The sequence below is a fragment of the Rana temporaria genome, chromosome 4, assembly GCF_905171775.1.
Source record: "Rana temporaria chromosome 4, aRanTem1.1, whole genome shotgun sequence".
Taxonomy (NCBI): Eukaryota; Metazoa; Chordata; class Amphibia; order Anura; family Ranidae; genus Rana; species Rana temporaria.
In genome coordinates, this window is record NC_053492.1 from 447,199,015 (window position 1) to 447,221,357 (window position 22,343).

Consider the following 22,343-nt stretch of genomic DNA (forward strand, 5'->3'; position numbering starts at 1 on the left):
ACAAATAAACAGTCCCCTTGCCTGTGCCACAAATCAGGGATTTAGACTTCGATAACAAATTAAGGTCCATTAGTATTGTCACTGCTTACGCACTGCAGCTTAACCTGACTGAAATGTAGATGCTTAGGATGGGGATACGTTAACCAGCTTCTCCTTAAGCATCATTAACTGACAGTATCCATGTACTAGCAGATGGGCCTAAAATAGGAAATCCAATAAAGGTTTGTAATGTTGTTATTACCAGGACAACTGTACAGTGGCAAAGGGTGGAACAAGATGTGACAATAAACTCATTGTGGGCTTAGGTGTCATGACGTGGGCAACTCTAGTTTTACAGGACAGTGAACAGCGATAACTGGGCTACTAACATCTCGTAGAAAGTTCTAGCAACACCCAACAGATAATAGATTATTATTATTACAAATCGGAAGGTCCTTTCTTCAGCTTACACGCGTGATGCCTATTAACCGCTTCCATACCAGGCACTTACGCACCTTCCTGCCCAAGCCAATTTTCAGCTTTCAGCACTGTCGCACTTTGAATGACAATTGCGCGGTCGTGCTACACTGTACCCAAACATTTTTTTATCATTTTGTTCCCACAAATAGAGCTTTCTTTTGGTGGTATTTGATCATCTCTGCGGTTTTTATTTTTTGCGCTATAAACAAAAGAAGAGCGACAATTTTAAAAAAAACACAATATTTTTTACTTTTTTATTTAACAAATATCACATTTTTTTTCCTCAGTTTAGGCCGATACGTATTTTTCTACATATTTTTGGTAAAAAAAAAATCGCAATAATCGTATATTGATTGGTTTGCGCAAAAGTTATAGCGTCTACAAAATAGGGGATAGATTTATGACATTTTTATTTTATTAATTTTTTTACTAGTATTGGCAGCGATTTGCGATTTTTTACTGTCACCGTGACATTGCGGCGAACACATCGGACACTTTTGACACGTTTTTGGGACCATTCACATTTATACAGCGATTAATGCTATAAATATGCATTGATTACTGTGTAAATGTGACTGGCAGGGAAGGGGTTAACCACTAGGGGGCAAGGAAGGCATTAATATGTGTCCTAAGATGTGTTATAACTGTAGGGGGAGGGGACTGTCAAGGGGAGGAGACCGATGTGTGTTCCTCTGTACTGGGAACACACATTGGTCTCCTCACCGCTGACAGGAGGTGGATCTGTGTGTTTACACACACAGATCCACACTCCTGCCGTGATTACCGACAATCGCGGGTGCCCGGCGGCAATCGCGGCCGCCGGGCACCCGCGCTGGGTCACGAGCGTCGCCGTGGGCCCTAGATCGCCGGGAACGCAGGACGTCATATGACGTCCACCCGGATCGAGAAGGGGTCCCTGCCGCCGTCATTTCATAATGAGGCGGTAGGGAAGTGGTTAAAAAAACACTCCAGTTTCTTAAAAAAATAAAAAATAATTCTCAATTCAGATTTTTTTTTTTTTATTCTGCACCGACTTGTCTTTAAAATTGCCAATCCAATCCGGGGACAGACTTGGTCCGGGGACAGTGTGCTTAATCCGGGGACAGACTTGGTCTGGGGACAGTGTGCTTAATCCGGGGACAGACTTGGTCCGGGGACAGTGTGCTTAATCCTGGGACAGACTTGGTCCGGGGACAGTGTGCTTAATCCTGGGACAGACTTGGTCCGGGGACAGTCTTGGTCCGGGGACAGTGTGCTTAATCCTGGGACAGACTTGGTCCGGGGACAGTCTTGGTCCGGGGACAGTGTGCTTAATCCTGGGACAGACTTGGTCCGGGGACAGTGTGCTTAATCCGGGGACAGACTTGGTCTGGGGACAGTGTGCTTAATCCGGGGACAGACTTGGTCCGGGGACAGTGTGCTTAATCCTGGGACAGACTTGGTCCGGGGACAGTGTGCTTAATCCTGGGACAGACTTGGTCCGAGGACAGTGTGCTTAATCCTGGGACAGACTTGGTCCGGGGACAGTGTGCTTAACCACTTGCCGCCTGCCAATGACAGATTGACGGCGGCAAAGTGGTTGTAGAATCCTGACTGGACGTCATACGATTCTGAGCCGCTGCGCGCCCCCGGGGGCGTGCATCGCGGCGATCGTTGCTGCAGGGTGTCAGTCTGACACCCCGCAACACCGATCAAGGTAAAGAGTCTCTCACAGAGACTCTTTACCACGTGATCAGCCGTGTCCAATCACGGCTGATCACGATGTAAATAGGAAAAGCCGGTAATCGGCTTTTCCTCACTCGCATCTGTCAGACGCGAGTAGAGGAGAGCCGATCGGCTGCTCCTGTGACAGGGGGGCTTGTACTGATCGATCATCAGCACAGCCCCCCCGAGGATGCCCACTGGACCACCAAGGATGCCCACTGGACCACCAGGGATGGCCATATAGACCACCAGAAATGTAAAAAAAATAAAATAAAGGATGCCACCCTAGACCACCAGGGATGAGGAGGACACAGAAAATGAATGCCAATCAGTGCCGCAATGAATGCCAATCAGTGCCCACAATGGGCATCACTGATTGTCAGGCATTGTTTGGCACTGATTGGCATCCATTAGTACAACACATACAATAGTGCCCATCTATGCCCATCCGTGCCACCTATCAGTGCCCATCCATGCCGCCTATCAGTGCCCATCCATGTCGCCTATCCGTGCCCGTCCGTGCCGCCTATCCGTGCCCGTCCGTGCCGCCTATCTGTGCCACCTATCCGTGCCCATACGTGCCGCCTATCCTAGCCCATCCATGCCGCATATTAGTGCCCGTCAATGCTACCACATCAGTGCCGCCTTATCAGTGCCCGTCAGTGCAGTACCATCAGTGCCCATCAGTGAAGGAGAAAACATACTTATTTACAATGTTTTATAACAGAAACAAAAAAATACTTATTTTTTTAAAAATTTTCAGTAATTTTTTTATTTATTTTTTGCAGAAAATAAATATCCCAGAGGTGATCAAATACCACCAAAAGAAAGCTCTATTTGTGGGTACAAAATGATAAAAATTTAGTTTGGGTACAGTGTAGCATGACCGCATAATTGTCATTCAAAGTGCAACAGCACTGAAAGCTAAAAATTGGTCTGGGCGGGAAGGTGTATAAGTGCCCGGTATGGAAGTGCTTAATCCTGGGGACTGTCCCTGGAAACTGGGGATGTCTGGTCACCCTATTCAAAGTACAACGCTCAAAGCTGAAAATTGGTCTGGGCAGGAAGGGGTGAACTTGCCCGGGAATTGAAGCGGTTAGAAAATAATCCTGCCATGAATGTCCTTGCTCAGGTACTGCCTGTTATAGGGTGACAACACTCTTCCTTGCCCCCCAATGGCGCTCCTGCGTTGTCACCTAGGAAGGTGCTGCAAAGAAGCTCCAGGGGCTCTGAGACAAAATTAAGACAAATTGTGAAAACAAGCATTTTATATAAAAACAATGGAGCGTTTCTGATACTTTTATTTCAGGGCTGGACTTTAGCAAACTAAATGTCGTCCAGTTCGGTTTACAATAAAGTTTTTTTTTGAATGGAGCCTAGATTGAGAGCAGCGGACCTGAACTGTGTCACCATGGTAACGCCTCTCCACCCCTCCGGATAAACATCTCCCCCTGTAACCTCTGCCGGACCACGCCCCTCTTCAGTTATGAGAGCCAGACCGTACAAGATGTTTTGGTAAGGGCGGTGACGTCACCCTCCCCGCTTATTGGCCGCCGATGATCTCATGTTACATCCGGGGCTCGCTCTCACTTTCCCCCCTCCCTTCAGCAGTTTCGCATTGAGGAAAACAACATTCCCTCTACGCTTCTTGGACTCGCACTTCACGCTTAAACCCCCCCCTACGCTTATTGGCCGCCCGCCACGCCTATCACGCCCCTCAGCCAATGAAAACGCAAACACGCAAGACCTCGGCGCCCTTCACGTCAAACAAGGCCTGTTTCAGCTCTGACAGCTGCGCCAGCCAATCAGGCGCCGGCTTAGCTTAACAGCTAGCCAATCAAGTAAAAGACGGCATTATTTTCAATATCCCCCTAGGAAACCGGCAGCGGTAAGCCTCTTATCATTCTCAGCGTCCAACTGGACATGTACAACCTTCAGCCTACTGATTACTAAGTTGACAAGCACCGCACGACCTCTCTCCGCTAGACGCCCTTTTCTGACGTCACGACGCACCGCCCCTTTTTTCCCTCCACGGCCGCCTTTGATTGGGCTCCGGGCCCTCGTCAGAGCAGTCGCGCCGCGTGACGTCGGCGCGGCTACGCGACGGCCCGGCTTTGCCAACCAACCCAGAGTGCAGCGCGGCGCGTGGAGCGCTTGCGCAGTTGCCCCGGGGCGCCGACGCATGCGCAGTCTTAAATACCGAGCGTCGACCCGAAGCCAGCGCCAAGACCGGAAGAGATGGGGAGTGTGGCAGCCTGGCGCTTGTAACCTGCGGCTGGACGCCTCCCCGAGCGGTAGTGTGACGAGCAGAGAAGCCGGCTGTGTAGGGAAGAGGCCCAGTGAGAAGTTGTACCCGATAGGTAAGTGCGATCACCACCCTCCCAACTGCCGCCTTGTGTGACACCAGAGAGGTCACACGCCGGGCCGCCTCTGCCTGTCACATGCGGCTCTGTACGGTGTAAAGGGCCACGGGGCCCCCCAGGGAGGAATGTGCATGTGGGGGGGACATCATAGCATGGATGGTTGGGGCTTTGTTAGACTGACTTCACCATCCTTGTATTTCAGGGGACAATAACAAATCTATCCTGTATAATAATCCATGACCATTGGTGTTTATACCTGCTGTATGTGTCTTGTCTGAGCAGGGAGGAGTTTAATATTTATGTATTAAAGATTATCTCTGGGTGCAATCCAAACTGCTGAAAATCCTAGCAATCCACTTTGTGCCAAATTCCGTTTTTTGTTTGTAAGTTCAGATATTACCTTGTAAATGTCACTGTGACCTCCATCACATAGCCTGAGCAGAGTGGTGGGAGGGGCTTAGAAGGCCCCACCTACTACAGCCTGCCTTCAGAAAAGTACAGGAGGGGGCGGAGCCCAGACCAGTCACTCTGCACAAGATGAGAGAGCAGTGGTGAGAGGTCTTTATTACAGGAAGATCCTACAGAGTGTCTCCCCTCACTGGAAGAAAAATGCAAAGTATGCCAAGATTCAAGGGAGGAGACACATGATGAATGAAGTTAGACACTATTTGCTGATTTGGGGAGAATTCTAAAACTTCTTGCATACATGTACAAATAATGTGGTGCCGTTGGGGGCTTCTCTCTTTTCTTCCCCTTCTATTTTTCTTCTCTCTTCTCGCGTGTGTGTGTGTGTGTGTGTGTGTGTGTGTGTGTGTGTGTGTGTGTGTGTGTGACCATGATTTTGTGTGTGTGTGTGCTTATGGTTTTGTTTTTTGTCGTGTGACAGGTATGTTATTAATGCGTTCTTGATGTGTTTTCAGTGCATTTTAACAAGGAGGTGTGTTTTGCGGGGGGGGGGGGGGGGTCAAGCAGGATTTTTAACACCACAACGGAAGCGCAATGGACCAGTGTGCAGACATGCATAGAATTTAACCCTTTCATGCCTAAGCCTATTTATGACATTTGGTGTTTACAAGTTAAAAATCCATATTTTTGGCTGGAAAATTACTTAGAACCCCCCAAACATTATATATATATATATATATATATATATATATATATATATATATATATATATATATATATATATATATATATATAATTTTTTTTTTTAGCAGAGAATCTAGATAATAAAATGGCGATTTTGGCGATTTTTGCAATATTTTATGTCACACAGTATTTGAGCGGCGTTTTTTTAAACACAACTTTTTGGAAAAAATTTACTTTCATGAATTTAAAAAAAAACAAAGTAAAATTAGCCCAATTTTTTTTTGTATAATGTGAAAGATGAGGTTACGCCGAGTAAATAGATACCAAGCATGTCACACTTTATAATTGCACGCACTCGTGGAATTGCAACAAACTACGGTACCTAAAAAATCTCCATAGGCGACACTTAAATTTTTTTTTTTTTTATGGTTAGAGTTAGAGGAGGTCTAGGACTAGAATTATTGCTCTCACTCTGACGATCGCGGCGATACCTCACATGTGTGATTTGAACACCGTTTTCATATGCGGGCGCAATTTCTTTGTTGCGCAAGCTCGCGAGGAGTGGGGCGCTTTAAAAAAAAAATTCTTATTTTTTTATAATATTTAATTTGTGTTTTTTTTTTTTTTTTTTTTTTTTTTTTTTTTACATTTTGATCACTTTTATTGCTGTCACAAGGAATGTAAACACCCCTTGTGACAGTAATAGGTGGTGACATGTACTCTTTATGGAGGGATCGGGGGTCTAAAAGACCCCCGATCCCTCCTTTGCACTTCAAAGTATTCAGATCGCCGAAAACAGCGATTCTGAATACTGTGTACTTTTTTTAATCCGGCGCCATTGGCAGCCGAGAAACCCGGAAATGACGTCGCTTCCGTGTTTTCAATGCGGACACTGAATCAAAGCCGTTTACGGCTTTGTTTCAGAGCGCATCTGTACGATGGAGGCGCCGGATTGGGTCTCCCGGTGGAACGGGAGGCCCCGTCAGAGGGGGGGGGGGGTGTCTCCTCCCGCATAACAACCGATGCGGTTTTTAGCCGCATCGGTTGTATATTTGGATAGCCGATCGCCGGCTAAACCCCCGAAAGCCGAGGACGCGTATATGCGTTCTGTCGGCGTGAAAGGGTTAAAGGGATGTGTTTCTTGAGCTTTTCTTGTTCTAAAGGTGCCAATAATGTCTGACAATAAATTCATGTTTAGATCCTGATAATAAAAGGTCAAATAATACAATTTTGTGTATAGAAAAAACTTGTTTACGGCCAAGTGCATCCTGCCATTTGGTTTTGGCACAAAAATTTCCATTTGGAAATGATAAGAATATTTCTGCACAAAGTTCTTTCAGTGACAGAATTAAAACTTCCAAAAGTTACAGGCAGTCATGGTAAAGCCTCGTACACACTATCTGTTTTCTGACCACAAATGTGTGATGACAATCCGTCCGTTTTGTATGCTCCATCGGACAATTGTCAGATTATCCGATCGTGTGTACTGAATAAGGCTGAAACAACTAATCCATTATGAAAATAGTTGCCAACTATTTTCATCGATTAATTGGCCTGCATATAGAATGCATTATTTGTTTACATATCAGGAAATACAGTACACCATCCATACATGTCACTAAGTGCCTGAGAATTTGTGAAAGTGTGAGGAGCAATGCCTCATGGGACATGTAGTCCTGGGCAGGAAGTGAGTGGTTCTAAAGACAGAAGTTTTTTACCTTGCTATAGCGGGCGCTCTATACTATGCTTTGCAGCTTGCCATTGAGGCACTCTGAAGGCAGGAGGAGCCAGAAGCATCGGTGAGGGACCCCAGAAGTGGAGGATCTGGGCTGCTCTATGCAAAACCATTACACAGAGCAGGTAAGTATAACAAGTCTGTTTAACAAAAAATAAAATAAAAAATCACTTTAAAAAAACTCTGCAGGGAAGATCAGCATCTGAACCCAGAAAAAGTGGAGGTAATGGAAGGCATTACAATTACTGTAGTTAGTTATTTATATTTACCACTGCATATGGATATTCAAGAATAATTTTTTTTTTTTTTTTTTTAACATATTAACTAAATTGTACACCACACTTTAAGATTATCTGATTAATCGAAACAATATTTGGCCAACTATTATGAAAATAATCGTTCGTTGCAGCCCTAGTACTGAAGTCTGTCGGAAAAAAAATCCAAAGTACAAACGCGCATGCTCAGAAGCAATGCTCACCATAACACATTAGCAGAAATTGCCCAAGGGGTGGCGCTAAAGAGCTGAAAACCACGTAGTTTTGTATTTGTTGGATGAGAACGTTTTGCCGTCTGTATGCAGAACAAGTTAAAGGCCAACGCCCTTCGCACAGAATTCCACGGATTTGTCCCATGCAAATCCGATCGTGTGTACGAGGCTTAACAGTTTCGGCCTAGTAGAGATCATGCCCTTCACAACTTTGTCTATGAATGACCACATAAATGATACTAGATGAATTTTCTCTATGATCAATTAAACAATCTGTCTGGAATCAATATAATCAGTTAGTAAATCATGGTAAATACAATATATATCGCAAAACAGGTGTAGCAGTGTTCATACACTTCACAGGTTATCAATCCGGAATCCTATTTAAAAAATGTATGTATAATATAAAAAATACATAATATAAAACAAATGAAGAAAATATAAATCAAATGAAGAAAATGAATGTGTATGTATATAAATGCATTCATAAACGTACATGTCCGATAAAACGAAAATGTGTATGACTAATACTAAAGTATATAGAGGAAAAAGGGGTTTGTACACAAAAAAAAATTGCATAGAAAAGTGTGTAAAAAAAAAAAAAAGAAAACACAAAATACGTTTTTTCAAAAAAGATACAAGCCGATGTATCCAGACGTCTTCTCTTTCTCAGCGCCAATTCTCTATTGCAACCCCCTCTGTTTTTTTTTTTTTTTTTTTTTTACACCAAATCTGCCAAGGCCTTGCAGAATAAAATGGTGGTCGCAATTTGTTGCACGATACTTTCAGATTTTCACCAAATAAAATGCACATTAATTTATTGCAAATGCAATATAAATCTATATTCCCCAATTTTTTGATAAAATATAAAAGCTGTCACGCCGAGTAAAAAGATGCCTTGCATCATGCTTTATAACTCTATACGTGGTGAGGAACTACTATATCTGAAAATCTCCATAGAAAACACTTTTAAAAGCCTTTGCAGGTTACCAGTTATACGAGAGGTCTGGTGTGTGGTGTTGCCCTTGCTTTTGATGTTGGCGATACCTCACGTGAGGTAATCGCCATTTACAGATTTATTACAGGTATTTGTATAGCGCCGTCAATTTACACAGCACTTTACATATCTATTGTACATTCACATCATCCCTGCCCTCAGGGAGCTGAAAATCAAAGGTCCCTAACTGACATTCATGCAAACATGTTAGTGGTGGACCAATTCAGGATACACTTTGCCAAAAACAAGTTTAAAAAAAGTGTGCGTTTTGACATAAGTTTTTGAAGTGCTTTTGCGTAATATAAAGTGCATATTTGGTCAATTTCAAAAATACACCCCTCCCCATTAAAATTATTTGAAAAAGCAGAAACGCACCAGTTTTTGCTGCTGTTTAAGTCGCATGACCTATAAAAATAAAAAAATAGTAGACGTGTTAACGTTCAGTGTACAGTATCGGCAACTTTTTGTTCATATCCTCAAAATGCAGCGTCTTCTTTTCGGCGGCCAATTAACCTCCCAGCATGTCTTTTGGAGTGTGGGAGGAAACGGACACATGGAGAATATTGTTAGCTCCATGCAGGTAGTGCCACAGTTGGGATTTGAACCAATGGCCCAGGTGCTGCTAGGCAAAAGTGCTAACTATTGAACACTATGCTACCATGAGATCTTTTTGCGCGCGTGGGGGGAAAAAACTCTTTTGAAGACTTATTTTTTTTTTTCTTTACAGGACTTTTACGTAAAATGTTCATCTCTAAAGGGAAATTGCTGTACCAAGCCACATTTGGCATGTCATTTTATTTTCTGGGGGGGGGGGGGGGGGGGGGGGGGGGTGGTAACATCTTGTCTAGTGGGACTTCTTGTCACACTTCCTGCATCCTATCTTCGGCTGCCTCTGCAACTCTTCCTCCCTGCCAGCAGTCTGGAACACAACTCTGGCCCCAGAAGATCTGCTGGCCAATAGAGCGCAGCGTGACTCGCGCATGCCATAAGCTGTCATGGCAGGGTGCCCACTGTTACAATGACGGTGCCGAGGAGAGGGAGAAGGGAGAGGAGCGAGCGGCGGGACAGGTAAGTGTCAGTTAGCAGCTATACTTTTTGTAATTGCCAACTTTTAATAAACTAAAACCTTAATGGAACTCCACTTTTACTCTAAACATCTCTTGCTCTCTCAGAATTCTCCTTCTCCCCCGCAATAATCTGACTTTCTGATTTAGCCCTGGTGCCCAACCTGTGGCCTTGGGGCCACATGCGACCCCTTAGGATCATATAGATGGTAATCCGTTCCCTGTAATAGGTTTGTTCTCTAGCAGTCACAGGGCTTGGTGAATGTCAGAAATCAAGGAAATGTGTGGGGATCTTCACACAGTAAGTTTACAAACTTCAAGACTCTCCACATTAGTAAGAGTAAGCTACAGAAACAATTGAGTATCCATATTTTCAGAACAGGCTTTCGATGTAGCCCCTTCAAAGTCCAGGCAGAACAGCTTGAAGGGGTATACCTGAAAGCTTGTCCTTAAAAAAAAAAAAAAAAAAAAAAAAGTGGCTTTTGGTGCAAATATCTATCGTGGACGTTACTCATTTGTTGCAAGTGCACTAATCTGGCTATAATCACTGCGAGTAGGCTAGAGAAAACTGAAATAAAATGTGTAAATATGTTTTTTTTCTTTTTGATCAAATGTTTCAAGTTTGTCAGGGCTCAATTTTAGGTCCTGAGCTTCTAGTCAGGTCTTAAGATAAAGGCAGGCCATACACGGGTCGGATTTTCAAAGAATTTTCTCTCGGAAATCTTATCTAAGAATTTTCGTTCGTATTTCGCACCATTGCTGGGCTGCAGCAACAGCCGATTTCCTTGCAGCCATTGAATTTTAACCACTTCCTTACTGGGCACTTAAACCCCCTTCCTGCCCAGAGGACTTTTTACAATTCGGCACTGCGTCGCTTTAACTGACAATTGCGCGGTCGTGCGACGTGGCTCCCAAACAAAATTGACGTCCTTTTTTTTCCCACAAATAGAGCTTTCTTTTGGTGGTATTTGATCACCTCTGCGGTTTTTATTTTTTGCGCTATAAACAAAAATAGAGCGACAATTTTGAAAAAAAAAATAAAAAAATGTAATTGTTGCTGTAATAAATGGCTCAATTTAAAAAAAAAAAACATTTTTTATCCTCAGTCTAGGCCGATACGTATTCTACATATTTTTAGTAAAAAAAAAAAAAATCGCAACAAGCGACTGGTTTGCGCAAAAGTTATAGCGCCTACAAAATAAGGGACAGAATTATTATATTTTTTTTACTAGTTATGGCGGCGATCTGCGACATTTATTGCGACTGCGACATTATGGCGGACACATTTTTGGCGCCATTCACATTTATACTGCAATCAGTGCTATAAATATGCACTAATTACTGTATAAATGTTACTGGCAGGGAAGGGGTTAACACTAGGGGGTGAGGAAGGGGTTAAATGTGTGTTCCCTATATAGTGTTCTAACTGTGGGGGAGGGGGGGTGACTGGGGGGGTGACCGATCTGTGTCTCTATGTACAAGAGACACAGATCCGTCTCCTCTCTCCCCTGACAGCACCGCTGTCTGCGAGAGCCGGGAATGAGAGATGATCTCATATGTAAACATGAGATCATCTCTCATTGGCCGCACAGATCGCCTAGGAAACGGCCGCTCCGATTGGCCGTTCACGGCGATCTGTGACTCAGAGATTTAGAACCACCCTGCGGCCGTCAATAGTCGTAGGGCAGTGGTTAATAATCGGACATGTGAAATTAAAGGTTTTGTTGAATTTCGAAATCGATGGTGGCACCACCGGATCACAACGCACACTTTTTTTTTTTTTTTTTTTTTTTTTAATTCGACCCATGTATGGCCAGCTTAATTTGCCACCAGTTGCCCCACCCAACCCCTGACCTGCCCCTTATTCCACTCTAACCACATCCTCCCTTAAATGATCTCATTAAATTACACCGTTGAAGGTTTTATGCATGGTTAAGCTGCAAAAATAAATAACTTCAACAATATTAACATAAATCTCATTGGTGCTGCCATCAATGTAGCCCATCGCTGCATGGGTATCACAGGGAGGAATCTGATCCGGCCAGATCACTCGGAGGATCTCCCACTGTGACACAGCTTGGCTCTGAAACACCCACCGCTGTCAAACTCCCCACCTCCTGGACTGGCTCCTATGATGGACAGCACACAATCAATTTCCCAGCATTGGACCAGTATGCTGTATATCGTAGGAGCTGGTCCAGGAGGCAGTGAGGTGTCTTTTTTTTTTTATTTTTTTTTATTTTTTTTTTTTGCTGTGTCACTGTGGGAGATTTATTTCAGGTACTTTTATAGTGCTATCAATTTACACAGCGCTTTGCATGTATATTGAACATTCATTATCAGTCCCTACCCTCAACGAGCTTACAATCGCTAAGGTTTCTAACTCGCATTTCATAAATACACATATTGGGACCAATTTAGACAATCTAATGAACCTACCAGCATGTTGGAGGAAACTCGCGCAGACACGGGGAGAACGTGCAAACTCCAGGCAGGGAGTGTTTGGTATTCGAACTAGCGACCCAAATGCTGACAGGCTAAAGTGCTAACTGGTACACCACTGTGCCTCTTGTCTGATCTGGTCAGCTCTCCTCCTGACGGTTTCCTGGCTGATTGCTGTTGACAATTTTATTTTTTTGGTAACTTTAGTTCCATTTTTACTTTCCACCGGGTTATCGCAAAAAACAAACTACTTGCCTACCCAACAATCCAGTGCTGTTCTTTAGGAACCTGATTCTGCACCATCATCTTTTCTGATGTCATCAGAGCAGACTTTGTCTGGATTCTTGCAACTGGCCCTATAATATGCATGTGCCAGTGTTTTTATCAGGAGGCTGGCTGCATGAACCAGTATGGCAGCTGCCCCTTGAAAATGCACATGAGCCATCCAGCCCCCCATGCTCGGCAGTGTGGGGGTGTGTTTTTTTTTTTTTTGTAGCTGGCTGCGAGACTCCATAAGCCAGCCAGCCCCCAGAGGAACATGCATGTGCTGCAGAATAGACAAGCCAAGTACCTAAATCGCATGTATGCTTCGCAGTGCATTATCAGGGGGCTGCAGTTGGGCACACATTGCAGAAGCATGGACCAGTAAAAACGGCTGACCCCCTGAGCTCACATTAGCCATAGGAAACATAACTGGCCCATCGCAGTGCATGCGCAGTAGTGTACATACGTGGATGTGGGAATCCCAGGTGGATGCTGGATACGTCCTTCACACCTAGGCTAGAATTCAGCAAGTGTGGGGAGAGTCGCCTGAAAAGGGTACTTTAAAAAAAAAAATGCAGTTTCCCTAAAATGCTGACTCTTGGTTGCTTGTTAGCTGGCAGATGTGTGAGACTAGCCAGCTGTGAAGATTCTACCTTCTAAACTTCTGAACTGCCTATTACTTTGACATTGAACTTTTAGGCAGCAGTTAAAACCATTTTAAAGTGGTTGCAGAGGCTGGACTTTTCTTTCTTATCGATCCAGAAATGTGCATGAGCGCAGTTTGTCTCCCTGGTCTCTCCTGCCTCATTGGCTGAGCCACATTCTGTCTTGTGGACACCAAATCGGTTCAGGAACGAACATGCATGAGTGCCTCCATAGGAAGAGGAGGAATGAGGTTTCTCTGTGCAAAGCAGGTAAATATGACTTTGTTGTATTTAAATTAAAAAAAAAAAAAGACTAAACTTCTGCTAAGATCGCAGCAGTTATCTGTCCTGAAGTGGGGTAGGGTACTTTTGGGTGAAGTTTTGCTTTAAGCCCATTTTAGCAACTGATAATAAAAAGCTTGGTGTGGCCCTATTGTTTGAAGGCCTAGAGTGTAAAGTTAGATGTCCTTTCTATTCACTGACAAAATGTTTGAGCATGAAAGCGTAAACCTATGTTTATGCTTAGCTCTTGTAAGAGATTTTACCTCAGAGTTCTAGGATAAGGCCCCCAAGGTAGATGCAAGTCCACAAAACTAAAAATTCTACACTTCTTTGAAGATATGGATTCCTTTAAAAGAGATGTTTGGGTTTTAATAAACCTCCATCTGTAAGGGTGAGAACTAAGTGGCTAAACACTCGGTTCTCCCCGCTGCTCTGAGCAGAGAGCTGGTCACTGCTGTCTGCTTTACCCCCATGCTCACTGAAGCGCTGGGCTGTGGAGCGGTTGACAATGGCTGGTTTGCTCTCAGCAGATTGCTCAGAGGCTGAGCCTGGTGCCAGTCAAGGCTCCTGAGTGGATCCCAAATATATGGTTGTGATCTTTCCCCAGCCAGGACTGGCTCTGCAGAACGAAATGCACTCCTGTGATTAGCAGAAGTACAGCCATACCAGCTTTAGCTGTATTTCTCCTTTTTTAAAGGACCCTATAAGAAAGCTGGATTTGACCATTGGAACCTGGTAAGCATCCTCCTTTTTCTATCCTAGCATTTCCATCAAATAAGTTGCTAGAGCCTTAAGAATTTGGATGTCACAGCTAGAATCTCGTCTGCAGAGCCTACATTTTCTACCGGTTCAAGTGGTAGATTGTATCTGCAAAGCATCGTTGGACTCTTCGCATTGCTGCTAAAACGGCAGCAATATAAAAAGAGAAAATTGTCCCACAAAGGGTCAATTTTAAGAATAACACGAGTGGATGCAAATGGCAGTTCAGAGAAAATCCACAGGATTTTTGGTTGCTAGCAGATATGATGATCATCACATAGACTTCTAGTAATCAAGAGTGGCTGCAGTCTGGAAATTTGGGCAGTTTCTTAAATTCCAAAGTGATTCAAGTCCTTTCCCATACTACCTTGGAGCAAGCCTTGAAATTGATGATCCTCCAAGAAGTTCTGATACCAGTGCCTCTTGTGGAGCAACAGAGGCTTTTTGTGCAATCCTTTTATTTTAATTTTTTTTTTTTTTTGTCCCTGAACCAAATGGGACTTTCTGAACCATATCAGTCTGAAACTGCTCAACTGACTAAGTGTAAAATTCAAGATGTAAATTCTTCTATCGGTCTACTTCAGAAGGGATTATGCATGGCTTTACTAGATCTAAAAGGTGGTTATTATGGCCTGTACCAGTGAGAGGGAGGCAGTCGTGCTATCCACAGTGCCGTCCTGGGTCCTACATGCCAGTATTAATGGCACTGGCAGATGATGGTGCTGGGTCACTACTTGGACAGTGAACATGGAAAAGCCAGGGACTGTGGCTTCGGTTCTGGAGGCGCCATCACTTGCCTTTGGCCCTTGAGTAAGAAAGGGGGGGGCTAGGGCACTTTTATCTTTACTTGACCTCCTGTGGTGGGGGCACAGGGATTGTGAGGGCCTTTTTTGATAGGCGCACAGGTGTAACCTCCCCCTAGTTGCAGGGTTGAGGCATGTATAGCGTCACAGGTCCTGGTGGTGGGTGTTTTCAAAAATTCTAAGGCAGGAATTTCTTCTAGCCACCTGGTTTTCTTACCATTTAGTTTGTAGAAGTAACTTTGGTTTGTCCTTTGGTTATTTCCAGGACAAAAATCAAGAGCACAACCAAAGAAAGATGCATGCTTCTAGAAAGAGATGCTTAGTCTGTACCAGAAAATTACTCTCTGGTTGGAAAAGGGACATATGTCTAGATTGCATTGATAACCTAGTCAAGAAAGCAACAACCCCACTATTCAAGAATTTCGAGAGGAAGCGGACTCGTTGTGCAGATCCCTTCCCCAGCACATCCTGTGCCGGCATCAGGGCGATGCAAATAACGCCTTCTTTCAGGCAGGTAACCCCCCCCTGATCGGGGAGATACCGGAGGAGCTGGATTAAAGCTCATATTCTGATCAAGGGGAGCTTTGAGGATAAGGCAAATTAAAACCCAAAGATTCCGGTTTCCCCTCATAGGAGACTAATGATTTTTTTTTTTTTTTTTTTTTTTTAAAGCCAGATATGATACCCTGGAGTTGGAAGTGCCAGAAGGTCAAAAAAACTGTTTATGCATGACCTTTACGCATGCCTCCAAACCAAGCAGGCTAGACTCTTTCCTGTTTAGCTTCACTAAACAGTGAGTGGCAAGGACCAGAAAAAGATCTTTCTCCCCAAGAACCTCCAAAAGGAGGTTCCTTTTCAAAGCGGATATGAGTCTATGGAAGAAGTGTCCCAAGTTGGATGCCTCCCTATCGAAGGTCTCTAAGAGGGCAACTCTTTTGAGGGTACAGGCTCATTAAGAGCCGATGGACAGAAAAGCCATGAAAAAGCATGGAAGGCCTGTTTAGCTAACTGTGTAGCCTGTACTCAGGATTTGTGGTTGAAAGTGCTCTGCTCACTTCTAGAGTTGGATACTTCCAAAGAACAGATCTTGGAGGCACTAGCAACAAACAAGGCAGTGGCTTATATAGCGGATGTTTCCACAGTTTGCAAGATTTACTGCCAGGGCCACAGCCTTGGAGACCGAGGCCAGGAGGGCTCTGGTTAAAATCCTTACAAGCGCTGTTCCCTTTTAGGCAAATTGTTCAGGAATGAGTTAAGTTAGTATTTCCATCCCCTTTTTCAAGGAACGAGTGGTGGCAGCAGAGGTGACTGAAAAAAGATTATGCAAACTGGCAGCATAGGAGGGGAAAAGGTTGCTCCCCTTTTCAAACCCCCTGTTGGCAGGCCAGGTGGGGGAGAAGATTGGGAGCATTCTTCCCACAATGGAAGGCCATTTCCAGCAACAATTTGTTTATTTTTTAAGGATCTTATCAGTCACAGATGCAGGATAGACTTAGTTGGCTGTCCTCAAATTTTCTTCCTACAATTTTACCAAGAGAAAAAGCAGTGGCCCGGTCTTCTCTCCAAAATATGTTTGAGAACGTCTACCTTGGGGAAAAATCTGTCAGGAAAATATCAGCTGATTCGGGGTCAATGCTTTTGTCAAATCCAAACGGTTCAAGATGGAGTCAATTTGCGCCACCAGGGAGTTAACCAGAAGAGTTTTTCCGATTCGGATAGAGTCCAGACAATTATTTTTTTTTTTATTTGGAGTGAAGAACAAGTTCAAAACCCTGTACTTCCAATTCATCTCTCTGCCGTTCACCCTAACGCCAGCGCTGTGCATTTTACAAAAGTGCTGGCGGAAGTGCTGCAAATTCTAAGGGCATTCAAATAATCCCTCGGACAACCTACAGATTCCGCAAAGGAAGTGGAACAGGACCATTGTACACCAGTAGCTGGGCTGGCTGGTGAATTTGGGGGGTAGGGGGGGTGCAGTTAAAGCTAGTCCCTACCAAATGATAACATTCCTAGGGTACACAATAAATTCAACATTATCCAAAATCTTTCTGATGGAAGTAAAAAACGATTTAGGTGATGCGACCTCTATGCAAGAAACCTCAATACAAAACGTGAGGATTCTGATTTGACAGCAGCCATCCCAGGGGTTCGATGCGCCCAATTTCACATGAGAGCTCTGCAGTCCTTTTACACTTTCGATCTGGGATGGGAAGGAGTCTCTACCAAGCTGGGTGAAGATCCCTCAGGAAATTAAACTGTCAATCAGGTGGTGGCTAAACACAGAAAATCTCTTGGCTGGTCATCTTTGGTTGCAACACTTTCCGGTAGGGGTGTAACGGATCGTCACCGATCCGTGATCCGAACGGGCCACCCCGTTTGGATCGGCACACCCCGCGATCCGCGGAGCGCTCCGGAGCCTAGGCCTAGGAAAGTCCCCGGCTTCGGCCTAGCTCCGGAGCGGCGGCCAGTCTGCTTGCCAGAGCCCAGCGTGACACGCCTCCCCGGGGAGGCGTGTCACGCTGTGCACTGGGCTCTAGCAAGCTGAATGGGAATGTTAGCAGTGAAGCACTGGTGTGAGAGGAGGGGGGGGGGGAAAGGGGGGAAAAAAGAGCACAATAGCAATTCACAGGGGTGGATTAAAGAGGAAGCAGGTGAGGCTGTTTGGGACTTAAAGTACAATCTTGATGTTTTTACAGCAAAAAATATATATATATATATATATATATATATATATATATATATATATATATATATATATATATATATATATATATATATATATATATATATATATATATATAAATTTTTTTTGGACCAATGAAAAAACGGACCCTTTTTTTTTTTTTTTTTTTTTTTTTTTTTTTTTTGCTGATCCGAAAATGATCCGATCCGTGACTCCTGATCCGAGGATCGATCCGTGAGTTTTTTGATCCGTTGCACCCCTACTTTCCGGTGACGGTCACCATGAACAGGAGTGGCTGAGGATGGGGGCCCACATGGGCGACCAGATTGTTCCAGACCCCTTGTACCATCAATTAGGCTGCCTTTCTTCCAATGTTAACCACTTAACGACCGCCGCACGCCTATATACGTCCGCACAATGGCACGGACAGGCAGAAGGGCGTATATATACGCCCTTGCCTTCTAGCGGGTGGGGGGTCCGATCGGGACCCCCTCCGCTGCGTGCGGCGGTCGGGTTCCCTCGGGGAGCGATCCGGGACGACAGGGCGGCTATTCGTTTATAGCTGCTCCGTCTCGATCGCTCCCCGGAGCTGAAGAACAGTGAGAGCCGTATGTAAACACGGCTTCCCCGTGCTTCACTGTGGCGGCGCATCGATCGCGTCATTCCCTTTATAGGGAAGACACGATCGATGACGTCATTCCTACAGCCACACCCCCCTACAGTTGTAAACGCACACACAGTGATCCTTAACTCCTACAGCGCCCCCTGTGTTTAACTCCCAAACTGCAACTGTCATTTTCACAACAAACAATGCAATTTAAATGCATTTTTTGCTGTGAAAATGACAATGGTCCCAAAAATGTGTCAAAATTGTCCGAAGTGTCCGCCATAATGTCGCAGTCACGAAAAAAATCACTGATCGCCGCCAATAGTAGTAAAAAAAAAAAATTAATAAAAATGCAATAAAACTATCCCCTATTTTGTAAACACTATAAATCTTGCGCAAACCAATCGATAAACGCTTATTGCGATTTTTTTTTTTTTTTTTTTTTTTTTTTACCAAAAATAGGTAGAAGAATACGTATCGGCCTAAACTGAGGAAAAAAAAATGTTTTATATATGTTTTTGGGGGATTTTTATTATAGCAAAAAGTAAAAAATATTGAATTTTTTTCAAAATTGTCGCTCTATTTTTGTTTATAGCGCAAAAAATAAAAACCGCAGAGGTGATCAAATACCACCAAAAGAAAGCTCTATTTGTGGGGAAAAAAAGGACGCCAATTTTGTTTGGGAGCCACGTCGCACGACCGCGCAATTGTCTGTTAAAGCGACGCAGTCCCGAATCGCAAAACCTGGCCTGGGCATTTGGCTGCAAAATGGTCCGGGGCTTAAGCGGTTAAAGAGCTAAAAGCCGTACAGAAAGCCTTAGTGGCTTTCAGCCCTACCCTGATAGGAAAACGTATACAAGTCTTCTTGGACAATATAAGTACTACAGATCCTTGGAGACTCCCCTCCATGCTGGACCTCATTCATCAGTGAATCATCTGCAGATGAGCAGTCTCTCTGATGGCCTGGCTACTGAATGGGAGCTTTTAGAGCGGAAAGGGCTGTCGGGAAGAGTTTCTGAATTGAAGGCTAGTAGAAAAAAAACCCTAATCAAAAGTTGAAGGCCTCCCCAAATTAAGGGGTTCCCCTCTTAAGACTTATCCACAGTACTGCAGGGTCTTTGCAGAGAGCCACTGGATGACTGCTCCATAAATTTATATATGTGTGTGTATGTATATATATATATATATATATATATATATATATATATATATATATATATATATATATATATATATATTAGTGCAGAATTATTAGGCAAGTTGTATTTTTGAGGATTCATTTTATTATTGAACAACAACCATGTTCTCAATGAACCCAAAAAACTCATTAATATCAAAGCTGAATATTTTTGGAAGTAGTTTTTAGTTTGTTTTTAGTTTTAGCTATTTTAGGGGGATATCTGTGTGTGCAGGTGACTATTACTGTGCATAATTATTAGGCAACTTAACAAAAAAAATATATATACCCATTTCAATTATTTATTTTTACCAGTGAAACCAATATAACATCTCAACATTCACAAATATACATTTATGACATTCAAAAACAAAACAAAAACAAATCAGTGACCAATATAGCCATCTTTCTTTGCAAGGACACTCAAAAGCCTGCCATCCATGGATTCTGTCAGTTTTTTGATCTGTTCACCATCAACATTGCGTGCAGCAGCAACCACAGCCTCCCAGACACTGTTCAGAGAGGTGTACTGTTTTCCCTCCTTGTAAATCTCACATTTGATCATGGACCACAGGTTCTCTCAATGGGGTTCAGATCAGGTGAACAAGGAGGCCATGTCATTCGTTTTTCTTCTTTTATACCCTTTCTTGCCAGCCACGCTGTGGAGTACTTGGACGCGTGTGATGGAGCATTGTCCTGCATGAAAATCATGTTTTTCTTGAAGGATGCAGACTTCTTCCTGTACCACTGCTTGAAGAAGGTGTCTTCCAGAAACTGGCAGTAGGACTGGGAGTTGAGCTTGACTCCATCCTCAACCCGAAAAGGCCCCACAAGCTCATCTTTGATGATACCAGCCCAAACCAGTACTCCACCTCCACCTTGCTGGCGTCTGAGTCGGACTGGAGCTCTCTGCCCTTTACCAATCCAGCCACGGGCCCATCCATCTGGCCCATCAAGACTCACTCTCATTTCATCAGTCCATAAAACCTTAGAAAAATCACTCTTGAGATATTTCTTGGCCCAGTCTTGACGTTTCAGCTTGTGTGTCTTGTTCAGTGGTGGTCGTCTTTCAGCCTTTCTTACCTTGGCCATGTCTCTGGGTATTGCACACCTTGTGCTTTTGGGCACTCCAGTGATGTTGCAGCTCTGAAATATGGCCAAACTGGTGGCAAGTGGCATCTTGGCAGCTGCACGCTTGACTTTTCTCAGTTCATGGGTAGTTATTTTGCGCCTTGGTTTTTCCACACGCTTCTTCCGACCCTGTTGACTATTTTGAATGAAACGATTGATCGATGATCACGCTTCAGAAGCTTTGCAATTTTAAGAGTGCTGCATCCCTCTGCAAGATATCTCACTATTTTTGACTTTTCTGAGCCTGTCAAGTCCTTCTTTTGACCCATTTTGCCAAAGGAAAGGAAGTTGACTAATAATTATGCACACCTGATATAGGGTGTTGATGTCATTAGACCACACCCCTTCTCATTACAGAGATGCACATCACCTAATATGCTTAATTGGTAGTAGGCTTTCGAGCCTATACAGCTTGGAGTAAGACAACATGCATAAAGAGGATGATGTGGTCAAAATACTCATTTGCCTAATAATTCTGCACTCCCTGTATATATAAAAAAATTTTTTTTGTGGTAATCCTAAAAATGAGGCTAAGTTTAATAATATAGACGCGAGTATATCAAGTGCATCGAAGAGTGGAGATCATCCAGGAGTGTTTAACCCCTCTGGCGGTATTCCCGAGTCTAACTCAGGGGTTACATTTTTTTTTTTTTTTTTTTTTTGCTACGATCGGTAACCCCGAGTCAGACTCGGGATCGCCTTGCTGAATCCACAGGCAATGTTAAGTGAATGGCGTCAGGTGATAGTTGAAACCAATCCTCTTACAAAGTTGTAACTACAACTGATTCTAACTAGGTGGTACTATACACCTCAGTTACTACATATTCTTCCCTACCACATCGGACAAGTGCTGGAGATGCCTGACAAAGGGACACTCCTCCCATATCGTCTGGTCCTGCCCACTACTATGACACTTTTGGACAATTGAGACTTATCATTCCGAAATTTACAGATCACACAATCCAGAAAGACCATGCGTTCTTCTTGCTACACGTCTCATTATACACGCCGCTTTATTCGTCTCATTCACGCCTCATTATACACGCCGCTTATTCGTCTCATTTCCTGCCACACTTTATTCATGAGTATCATTGTTGGGCTAGTTCTGATGTGGGCAAATCTTAATTCCAACTGGGCCATTGACTTATTAGTACAGATTGTATTGGGTCTTTCCAGCCAAATGGAATGTTTAGAAGTAGAGGTTGACCGATCTGGGTTTTTCTCTGGCCGATGACGATATTTAGAAATTGCGGCGGCCAATATGATGCTGGATTATTTTAATTTTTTTTTGATCTGTTGGGCCGATTTTAATAAATATATGTTTGGGTTCTAAGTGATTTATTTTCTAGCAGAAAATGCAGCATTTTTACTTGTAAGCAACAAGTGTCAGATTTAGTCTTTAAATCATTAAAGGGGTTGTAAAGGTGTTTTTGTTTTCTTTTTTTTTTTTTTTTTTCTAAATGGGTTATTTGAAAGTGGAGGTTCACCCAAAATCACAACTATAGTGTAACACAACCACTGCAATATGTACATGATCCTAAGGCACAAGATTTTTTTTTTTTTTTTATTTGCCATATGTAAATACCTTAATATTGACGTTTATAAAGCGACTTCCGGTATTCCCATCCCGCGGGAGTAGGCGTTTCTAAACCT

General features: G+C 43.6%; 1 protein-coding gene across 4 annotated transcripts in view; it reads left to right on the forward strand.

Annotated features, from left to right (window-relative positions):
• PPM1B (protein phosphatase, Mg2+/Mn2+ dependent 1B) overlaps positions 1–22,343 on the forward strand; it is a 100,310-nt gene that overhangs the window by 25,095 nt on the left and 52,872 nt on the right. For 2 of the 4 annotated variants that reach the window (XM_040351543.1, XM_040351544.1), the window contains exon 1: positions 4,339–4,523. The exons of 1 other annotated variant lie outside the window; for it this stretch is intronic. The gene's annotated coding sequence lies outside the window, so the exon portion shown is untranslated. Of the gene's footprint in view, positions 1–4,336; positions 4,524–22,343 lie in introns of those variants that run through there. One more of the 4 variants, XM_040351540.1, reaches the window with a different exon arrangement.